At 49.9% G+C, this 9597-nt stretch overlaps 1 long non-coding RNA gene across 1 annotated transcript; it reads left to right on the plus strand.

The window, feature by feature from the left end:
* The first annotated feature begins 1235 nt into the window (after window positions 1-1235).
* Window positions 1236-7909, plus strand: LOC139362238 (uncharacterized). Its single transcript, XR_011620679.1, has 3 exons — window positions 1236-1614; window positions 7156-7231; window positions 7644-7909. It is a non-coding gene; the product is annotated as an uncharacterized lncRNA (long non-coding RNA).
* The last annotated feature ends 1688 nt before the right edge of the window (window positions 7910-9597 follow it).

A 9597-nucleotide genomic window follows, 5' to 3' on the forward strand; every position in this document is an offset into this window, starting at 1 on the left:
AACTGCCACACCCTGGGTGTCTTAGAACAGTAACTATGGATTCTCAGTCTGAAGTCCAAGATCATGGCATTGGCCAGGCTGGCCCCTTCCGGAGGCTCTGAGGGAGAATCTGTCCCAGGCCTCTGACTCCTGATGGCTGCTGGCACCCTGGACTTCTGTGGCTTGTAGCCGCATCGTGCCAGCCTCTGCTGCCTTCATGGGGGCTCTCCTCCACGTGTCTGTGTGCCCTTCTTGGTCTCCAACAAGGAGGCTCTTGTTGGATTTATGCCCATCTAATCCAGTATGATCTGTGAAGACCCCATTTCCAAATAAGGCCATATTCTGCAGCTCTAGATCAAGAATTTGGGAGGACACCATTCAACCTGGTGCAGAGCTCAGTGGAGGCTCGAGGTTGGCATCTCCCTCCTGCAATGCGGGTGCCAGGCTGGCTGCTGTGGAGCTCAGGCGGCTGGCGGCAAGGGCGCTGCCCTGTGGTTGGTCAAAGGCCCAGTCCATGGCAGACCACGGGTATTCACAAACCTGAATAGATCTGTCAGATTAAAAAAAAAAAAAAAAAAGCTGAATCATTAAAAGTAAGTGCCTAAGGGGAATACTTTCTGAAAATAAATTACATTTGGCTTATTTGCAAATATTTTCATATAACAGCCACAAATAACTGAATTATTTTACAAATCCAGATGGGTGCTGTCACTCCCCCTCCAAAGTGGCTGCTGTGCTGCCTTCCGGGGGCTCCTCTCCCTCTGGGGACCCCTCCCTTCCTGGGGGTCTCCCTGCCTCAGAGCAGCCGCAGGAGCTTCAGGGCTGGCCTCCACCCTGTTCATTTTAGGAGCTTTCGTTCCGCCTGCTCCCACCAGCACTAAGGTCTGTCCTCTCCCCACTGTCCTGGGCCAGCCAGAGGCCACCATTGCTGGGAGCCTCCCTGTAACTGGCCCCTTTGCTGCAGAGCTTCCCACAGCTGTCTCAGGCCCTCTAGGTGCCTGCACCTCCCCCAGTCCCCGTGGGAACAGGAATGATACTCCCAGAGAGTCTGCGGGGGCCTGCCCAGGAGGGCCCCTCCTGCCTTTTTAAGCGTAACTATTTTTTCCTTAAGTGCGTGACTTTGCGTTCTCCCACACTGAAGCTCATCTGCCACTGTGCAGCCACCCACACACGCTGCTGCTGGAAGGAGCCGCTCCCAGCTCCTGTGGAGCCCACCCCACTCTCCCTGTCTGGCCCATCCCTACCCATTTCTCAAGGCTGTGCTTGGAACAGAAGGCTCCAAGGACTTTCTAGGCTCCAGGCAGCCACGCCCCTTGGTGCCTGTCACCTGCTGAAGGTTGTGATACTGCATTTAACAAGCATTCAGGGAAGGTTCTGCATGAGCCTCTGGGATTCTGTAATGAACCAGACAACGCTGCCCGCATGCCAAGTGCACACCGACTTCATTGGCATCAGCACCACCTCATCAAAGCTAATTGTCTCGTGGGCATATCACAGGCCAGACCCTGTTTGCCAAGGCGGTGGGTTCACCGCCTCCCTTATCCTGAAAACAGTTGCTTTATAGATGGGAAAATGGAGGCTTGGAGAAGGTGCTTCTGTGATCAAGGATGGAGCTGACACCAGCTGTTGATTCAGGTGTGGGGAGCTCAGCTGCTCTTCTGGAATTTGGATCCTGGATTCTAGGTGCTGGGATGCCAGGTGCTGGGACTCTAGGTGCTGGGATGCCAGGTGCTGGGACGCCAGGTGCTGGGACTCTAGGTGCTGGGATGCCAGGTGCTGGGATGCCAGGTGCTGGGACGCCAGGTGCTGGGATGCCAGGTGCTGGGACTCTAGGTGCTGGGACGCCAGGTGCTGGGACGCCAGGTGCTGGGATGCCAGGTGCTGGGACTCTAGGTGCTGGGATGCCAGGTGCTGGGACTCTGGGTGCTGGGACTCTAAGTGCTGAGACACCCAGGTGCTGGGACGCCAGGTGCTGGTGATAAAGGAGTTAAGAAGGAATTACTTAGGCAGATACCAAGGGCATGGGAGTTCTTGGTAAGGCTTTTCTTTTTAATGAAAAGCAGCCCAAATCATTTTCTTTTTTGGGGGGTGAGGGGGTTGACATAGAGTCTCACTCTGTCACCCAGGCTAGCTCAAAGCCAGTGGCTGCTGACTAGTCTAACTTAGGGTAGTCTCTTTCCTCATGAGCTTCTTTAATTTTGAATTAGGATAAACGTTGAGCATATAGTACTGGACATAATATACACAGATGTGCCTATCACTGAGATTCAGTTTGCATTGATATCAAAATTAAAATACAAAAAATTTAAGTTATAATAAATTATTTTCCCCATATTTGATTCACATTTCCCTTTTGTTTATTTATTTTATTTTATTTTTTTGAGACAGAGTCTCGCTCCGCTGCCCAGGCTGGAGTGCAGTGGTGCACGGTCTCTGCTCACTGCAAGTTCCGCCTCCCGGGTTCACGCCATTCTCCTGCCTCAGCCTCCCGAGTAGCTGGGACTACAGGCGCCCACCACCAAGTCCAGCTAATTTTTTTTGTATTTTTGTTTTTTAGCAGAGACGGGGTTTCACCACGTTAGCCAGGATGGTCTCGATCTCCTGACCTCGTGATCCACCCGCCTCGGCCTCCCAAAGTGCTGGGATTACAGGCGTGAGCCACCGCGCCCGGCCTTCCCTTTTATTTTTAAAGATGTAAACTTACAGGAGTAGCCAGAGCTTCCCGTTATCCTCCCCCCACCGTGTGGGCACCTCACGCCTGCGGTTGGCCAGGTGCTGGCTGTGGGCATGTTTCTGTGCTTGTGCCATAACTGTGTGCCTGTACCCACAATACTGTATTGTTTTGTATATTTGAAAGCTTCACATAAACGGTGTCGTATTGCATTTAATCTTGATGCAGTATGCTTTTTTGCACTCAATATCATGTTTTTGAGATTCATTCCTGGTGATGCATATGAATCTGGTTCCTTCACTCTGATCGATACATCGTATCGCACCTTGCAGATAAACTACAGTTTATTTAGGATCCCACTTCTGAGGCTCTTCACGTATTTCCTTTCTCACGATTCTAACCAGCGCTGCAGTGGAAATCCTTTCACCTGCCTTCTTGCTCGCAGATGGGACTTTTTTTTTTTTTTTTTTTCCTCGAGACGGAGTGTCTCTCTGTCGCCCAGGCTGGAGTGCAGTGGTGCGATCTCAGCTCACTGCAAGCTCCGCCTCCTGGATTCGCGCCATTCTCCTGCCTCGGCCTCCCGAGTAGCTGGGACTACAGGCGCCCGCCACCTCGCCCGGCTAGTTTTTTTGTATTTTTAGTAGAGACGGGGTTTCACCGTGTTAGCCAGGATGGTCTCGATCTCCTGACCTCGTGACCCTCCCGCCTCGGCCTCCCAACGTGCTGGGATTACAGTCGTGAGCCACCGCGCCCGGCCCACAGGTGGGACTTTCTTTGGGTCCCACACCCAGGTGGGTCAGAGGGTGTGTCTGCCAGGCACTGCAGGGTTGCTATGCTCCGTGAAGGTTCCAACATACAACATCTGCCAGTCACACCAGCAGCTCAGTGAACCCATCTCCTCCGCCTTGCTGAGCACTTGGCGTGATTTTCTTATTTGTTGGTGTGAGGTCAACCTTGCGGACCTCATCTGTGTTTCCACAGTCACTAGTGAGGTGTCTTTACTGATGGTTCAGTGTCTTCCTGTGTGTTCCTGTTCCTTAGCTTTAAAAACTGATTTTCTTTTTATTTTTGATTGGTTTTTAGGAGTCCATGTCACACAATTAGGATACCACTCCTCTGGGTTTGCAAATACCTTATCCTGGAACGTATTTGTCTTTTCATTTGGCAAACAGTAGATCACATTTATTATTCCCTTTAAGGCTGCACTTCCTATTTCTTGCTTAGAAAATTCTCCCTTATCCTGATGTTTCCTTTTCTTGTAAAAGTTTTACAGTTTTGCTTTCATATTTAGGCCTTTAATCCATCTGGGAATTTATTTTTGTTTATATTGTGAGGCAGAGATCTCATTTTATCACTCTCATTCTATGTGTGTATCTACATCTATAGATATCCATATATGTGTCTTCTATAACTTTGTCCTGTATCGTATGAATGTATTGGGGTTTTCTAGAAGGACAGAACTAATAGGATAGATGTACATATCAAGGGGAGTTTATTAAGGAGTCTTGACTCACACAATCACAGGTGACGTTCCACAGTAGGCCATTTGCAACCTGAGGAGCAAGGAAGCCAGTCTGAGTCCCAAAGCTGAAGAACTTGGAGTCTCTGTTCGAGGGCAGGTAGCATCCAGCATGAGACAAAGATGGAGGCCAGAAGACTAAACCAGTTGAGTCTTTCCATATTCTTCTGCCTGCTTTTATTCCGGCCACGCTGGCAGCTGATTAGATGGTGCCCACCCAGATTGGGGGCAGGTCTGCCTTTCCCCGTACCCCGTCCACTGACTCTAATGATAATTTCCCTTTGGCAACATCCTCACAGACACATCCAGGAACAATACTTTGTTTGCCTGTTTTTTGAGACCGAGTCTCACTCTATCGCCCAGGCCGAGTGCAGTGGTGCGATCTCGGCTCACTGCAACCTCCACCTCCCAGGTTCAAGCAATTCTCCTGCTTCAGCCTCCCGATGAGATGGGATTACAGGCATGCTTCACCACGTGTAACTAATTTTTGTATTTTTAGTAGAGATGGAGTTTCACCATGTTGGCCAGGCTGGTCTCGAACTCCTGACCACAAGTGATCCACCCACCTCGGCCTCCCAAAGTGCTGAGATTACAGGCGTGAGCCACCACACCCGGCCAGGAACAGTACTTTGCATCTTTCAATCCAACCAAATTGACACTCAACCATCATGATGAAGAACCAATTGTTCCCACACCTCTTCTCTTTTATCATGTGTTGAGCTGATTATTTTGGTGCCTTTATTAAACCTGTTGTTTCTAAGCTGTGACCTCGTCTGCCACATAGACAGAGAGTCCACATTTGTGCTGTTCTCATGTGGCTTCATTGTCTCCTATGACACCCCATGTCTTTCTTCTTCACTCCCACATCTCCTCACGCCCCCCACCTGCATTTAGGTAAGACAGTCAAGTGCCACACAGCGCCCTCCAGGACTCAGACGGGAACTGCATTGGGTTTGGGGTTGATTTGGGAGAACTCCATCTTGACAAATTTTAGTCCTTGCATGTTTGAATAGGCTTCTCTGTCCACTTATGATGGTCGTCTTTGATGCTTTTCAGTCAAGTTTGATACTTTTGCTCTGTCAAAGCGTTGCATGATCTTTGTTAGCTCTTCCCTGAGATGCACGTTAGTTGTAAATATTGTCTTTTTTTCTTTTTTTTGAGATGGAGTTTCACTCTCTTGCCCAGGCTGGAGTGCAATGGCGTGATCTCAGTTCACTGCAACCTTTGTCTCCTGGGCTTAAGCTATTCTCCTGCCTCAGTCTCCCAAGTAGCTGGGATTACAGGAATGCGCCACCATGCCCAGCTAATTTTTATGTTTTTGTAGTAGAGATGGGGTTTTGCCGTGTTGGCCAGGATGGTCTTGAACACCTGATCTTGTGATCCACCCGTTTCGGCCTCCCAAAGTGCTAGGATTACAGGCATGAGCCACCACGACGGGCCTAAATGTTGTCTTTTTAAAAACTACATTTTGTGGCCAGGCGCTGTGGCTCAAGCCTGTAATCCCAGCACTTTGGGAGGCCGAGACGGGCGGATCATGAGGTCAGGAGATCGAGACCATCCTGGCTAAACCGGTGAAACCCCGTCTCTACTAAAAAAATATAAAAAAACACTAGCCGGGTGAGGTGACGGGCGCCTGTAGTCCCAGCTACTCGGGAGGCTGAGGCAGGAGAATGGCATAAACCCGGGAGGCGGAGCTTGCAGTGAGCTGAGATCCAGCCACTGCACTCCAGCCCGGGCAACAGTGTGAGACTCCGTCTCAAAAATAAATAAATAAATAAATAAAAATAAAAAGAATAAAAACTACATTTTGTATTTGCTTGTTCCTGGTTTATAGACTGTTACTGATCTGGTTAGACTAATTTTGTACCCAGCAACGTTGCTAAAATTTATTCTCAGTTCTAACAAGTTGTTTATTTTAATATCATCTGTGTTTGTTTCTTGCTTTCCAAACCCTCTGCATGTTTCTGGTCGAATTGTTCTTGCCAGGGTCTCTGATCTTGAAGAGAGACGGGACACAGGCTTGGATGCTTCTGGGTTCAGTCGTTAGAACGGGGTTTGCCGGCGATCGTGGTAGATCTCTTTTAACAAATTAAGAAAATTTCTTCTATTTTTAGCTTGCTGGAGTTTTTTTTTTTTTAATCAGAAATAGGTATTGCATTTTATCAAATTTAAAAGATCTTTTGGTATGATCATTTATTTTTTCTCTAGATTAACCTGTTGGTGTGGTAAATGACACTAATATATATTTCAGTTTTAAATCAAACTAATAATACATACAGTTTAAAAGTCAATTGTACTATGATTTCACTTCTTCAACTCCTTTCTATCCTCATAAGCAACCACTTTCTTTGGGAAAATGCACCTTAAACCTCCATATTTAAGGAAAAGTCATCACACTGTTATCCTGGTTGTTTCCATGTTAGACCCTTTTTTTTTTCTTTTTTGAGACGGAGTCTCGCTCTGTCTCCTAGGCTGGAGTGCAGTGGTGCGATCTTGGCTCACTGCTAGCTCCGCCTCCTGGGTTCAAGCAATTCTCCTGCCTCAGCCTCCCGAGTAGCTGGGATTACGGGCGCCCACCACCATGCCTGGCTAATTTTTGTATTTTTAGTAGAGATGGGGTTTCACCATGTTGGTCAGGCTTGTCTCGAACGCCTCATCTCAGGAGATCCACCCGCCTCGGCCTCCCAAAGTGCTGGCATTACAGGCATGAGCCACCGTGCCCGGCCCTTTCTTCTGATTTATCTAAGGATATTTATCATAGTTTTTTGGAAAGGTGTTCCTTTTTCTTCATCGTCTCAGTTTCTGGTGAGTTCCTTTGTTCTTTCCGTCTCTGCCTCTCTGGTGGCCCTTGGGTGTCAGCTCCTGACTGAGAGAAGCCGGGAGAGGAGGCAGGGGCTCTCTGCTTTTGGGGGAGCCCCAACCATAGTCACCGTCTGGAGTTCTCGTCTCTAAAGTAGGGTATTGACATAATCTATCATCCACACAGAGACGCTGCTGAGAAGGAAGAGTTTCCGTCCACGGCTCCAGATCACAGCATGAGCTGTGCCTGTCTGGGCCACCAGGTCAGTGCTGTCCCTGGAGTCGTCTCCAATGCCACGCCTGGGACCCATGTCTCACCACCTGCACCCGGGGCCTTAGCCCCCTTTTCTGATTAGCAAGAGGCCTTTTATTTAATTCCCATGATTGGCTCTGCTGTTGTCCTTGAATGCCCCGCGCAATCTCTCAGGAGTGGGATCCTTTTCTCTCCTGCTGTGTGGGGAGAGGGCTGTTGTGTGTGGAGGTGGGGAGGGCTCTGGGGACAACTGCTCCCGCCCTGGCCTGCCCCCTCTCTTGCGTTACCCCCAGCCTTGGGAACAGCTGTCTCCGGGAGCATCTTGTCTCACCAGAAACCCAGAAAAGGTTCCAGGACAATGAGGGCAAAGGGCACAGAGGCCTCCTCATAGAGTCTGAAGGGGCTCTTGCTTCCTTTCCCAGGGCTGGCCGTGCTGGGGGTCAGGAGCAGGATGTGGCTGTGAGGCTGGAGAACTGAAGACGGCTGAATCTCAGCCTCAGCATAGCTCCCAGAGGCAGGCCCCAAGAAGGAAGAAGGGGCCTCAGCTTGTCCGAAGCTTGGGCGGATGGGACTCATCCCTCCTTTCTGGAGACACCTGCCCCCCTGCTCAAAGCCCATGAGGAGCCCCAGTCAGGGGCCATGCCCAGCAAAACTACACTTGCCCTCTTAAGAACAGCCCTTCTGGCCGGGCGCGGTGGCTCAAGCCTGTAATCCCAGCACTTTGGGAGGCCGAGACGGGCGGATCACGAGGTCAGGAGATCGAGACCATCCTGGCTAACACGGTGAAACCCCGTCTCTACTAAAAAAATACAAAAAAACTAGCCGGGCGCGGTGGCGGCGCCTGTAGTCCCAGCTACTCGGGAGGCTGAGGCAGGAGAATGGCGTAAACCCGGGAGGCGGAGCTTGCAGTGAGCTGAGATCCAGCCACTGCACTCCAGCCTGGGCGGCAGAGCGAGACTCTGTCTCAAAAAAAAAAAAAAAAAAAAAAAAAAAAAAAAAAAAAAAAAGAACAGCCCTTCTGTCTGCTAAGCACTTAACTTGTGTCCAATCTCAGCCTGGGAAACCTGGAAAGGGAGAGCCCTGCTAATGGAGGGAATGAGTTACTGCTGGTGGGGCTGAGACGCGGTGAACAGAAACCAGCAGGAATGAGACTATCCCTGGGGATGGATCTTGAGAGCGCTCGACCCTGTGTGTAGACGGGATGGAGATGGTGCATGCATATGTGTGTGGATGTGTGTAGATGGGATGGAGATGGCGTGTGCATATGTGTGTGGATGTGTATAGATGGGATGGAGATGGCGTGTGCATATGTGTGTGGATGTGTGTAGATGGGATGGTGATGGTGCATGCATGTGTGTGTGCATATGTGTAGATGGGATGGAGATGGTGCATGCATATGTGTGTGGATGTGTGTAGATGGAATGGAGATGGCGTGTGGATATGTGTGTGGATGTGTGTAGATGGGATGGAGATGGCGTGTGCATATGTGTGTGGATGTGTGTAGATGGGATGGTGATGGTGCGTGCATGTGTGTGTGCATATGTGTAGATGGGATGGAGATGGTGCATGCATATGTGTGTGGATGTGTGTAGATGGAATGGAGATGGCGTGTGGATATGTGTGTGGATGTGTGTAGATGGGATGGAGATGGCGTGTGGATATGTGTGTGGATGTGTGTAGATGGGATGGAGATGGCGTGTGGATATGTGTGTGGATGTGTGTAGATGGGATGGAGATGGCGTGTGCATATGTGTGTGGATGTGTGTAGATGGGATGGTGGTGCGTGCATGTGTGTGTGTGCATATGTGTAGATGGGATGGAGATGGTGCACGTGCATGTGTATGTGTGTGTGCATGCAAAATATGAGGCAAGATAAGGGAAAGCTTGTCTCTTTGGGGGAACTTACCCATGACTCAGGGTCTCTAGAGCCATTACTGGGGCAGCTCCTGGAACCCTAGGAAATAGGCAGACCACTTATATTGCCCAATGCTACCAGAATTGTCTGGGCAATTTCCAGGGTGCTGGGAAAGGACTTGAAAGGCTCAGTGAGGCAGGCCTGTTAGAATGAGTCTAATATATGAGACCTAGGAACCCACTAGTGAGGACCTAGAGGGCACTCCCTTCATGAACACAGGAGGGATGCTCTAGTGGTTGGGGGGCCCTGGTTTTGCAGGGGTTGCTGTCCTCTGTGGGCCAGAACTGGTGACAGGAAACGCTGCCCCGAGAAGGGCCTCCCTGCATCACTGACATTAGTTTGATTCCAGAATTCTGGCCGAGCAGAGGCCAGGTGGACAACGTGCTCATGAAAAGTAGCAAGAATGAAGTGCTGTGTAGGAAATGAAATGAGCTGTGTGGCTTGTTCCCATGGCCTAGTGA

The sequence above is a fragment of the Macaca nemestrina genome, chromosome 3, assembly GCF_043159975.1.
Source record: "Macaca nemestrina isolate mMacNem1 chromosome 3, mMacNem.hap1, whole genome shotgun sequence".
NCBI classification, from domain to species: domain Eukaryota; kingdom Metazoa; phylum Chordata; class Mammalia; order Primates; family Cercopithecidae; genus Macaca; species Macaca nemestrina.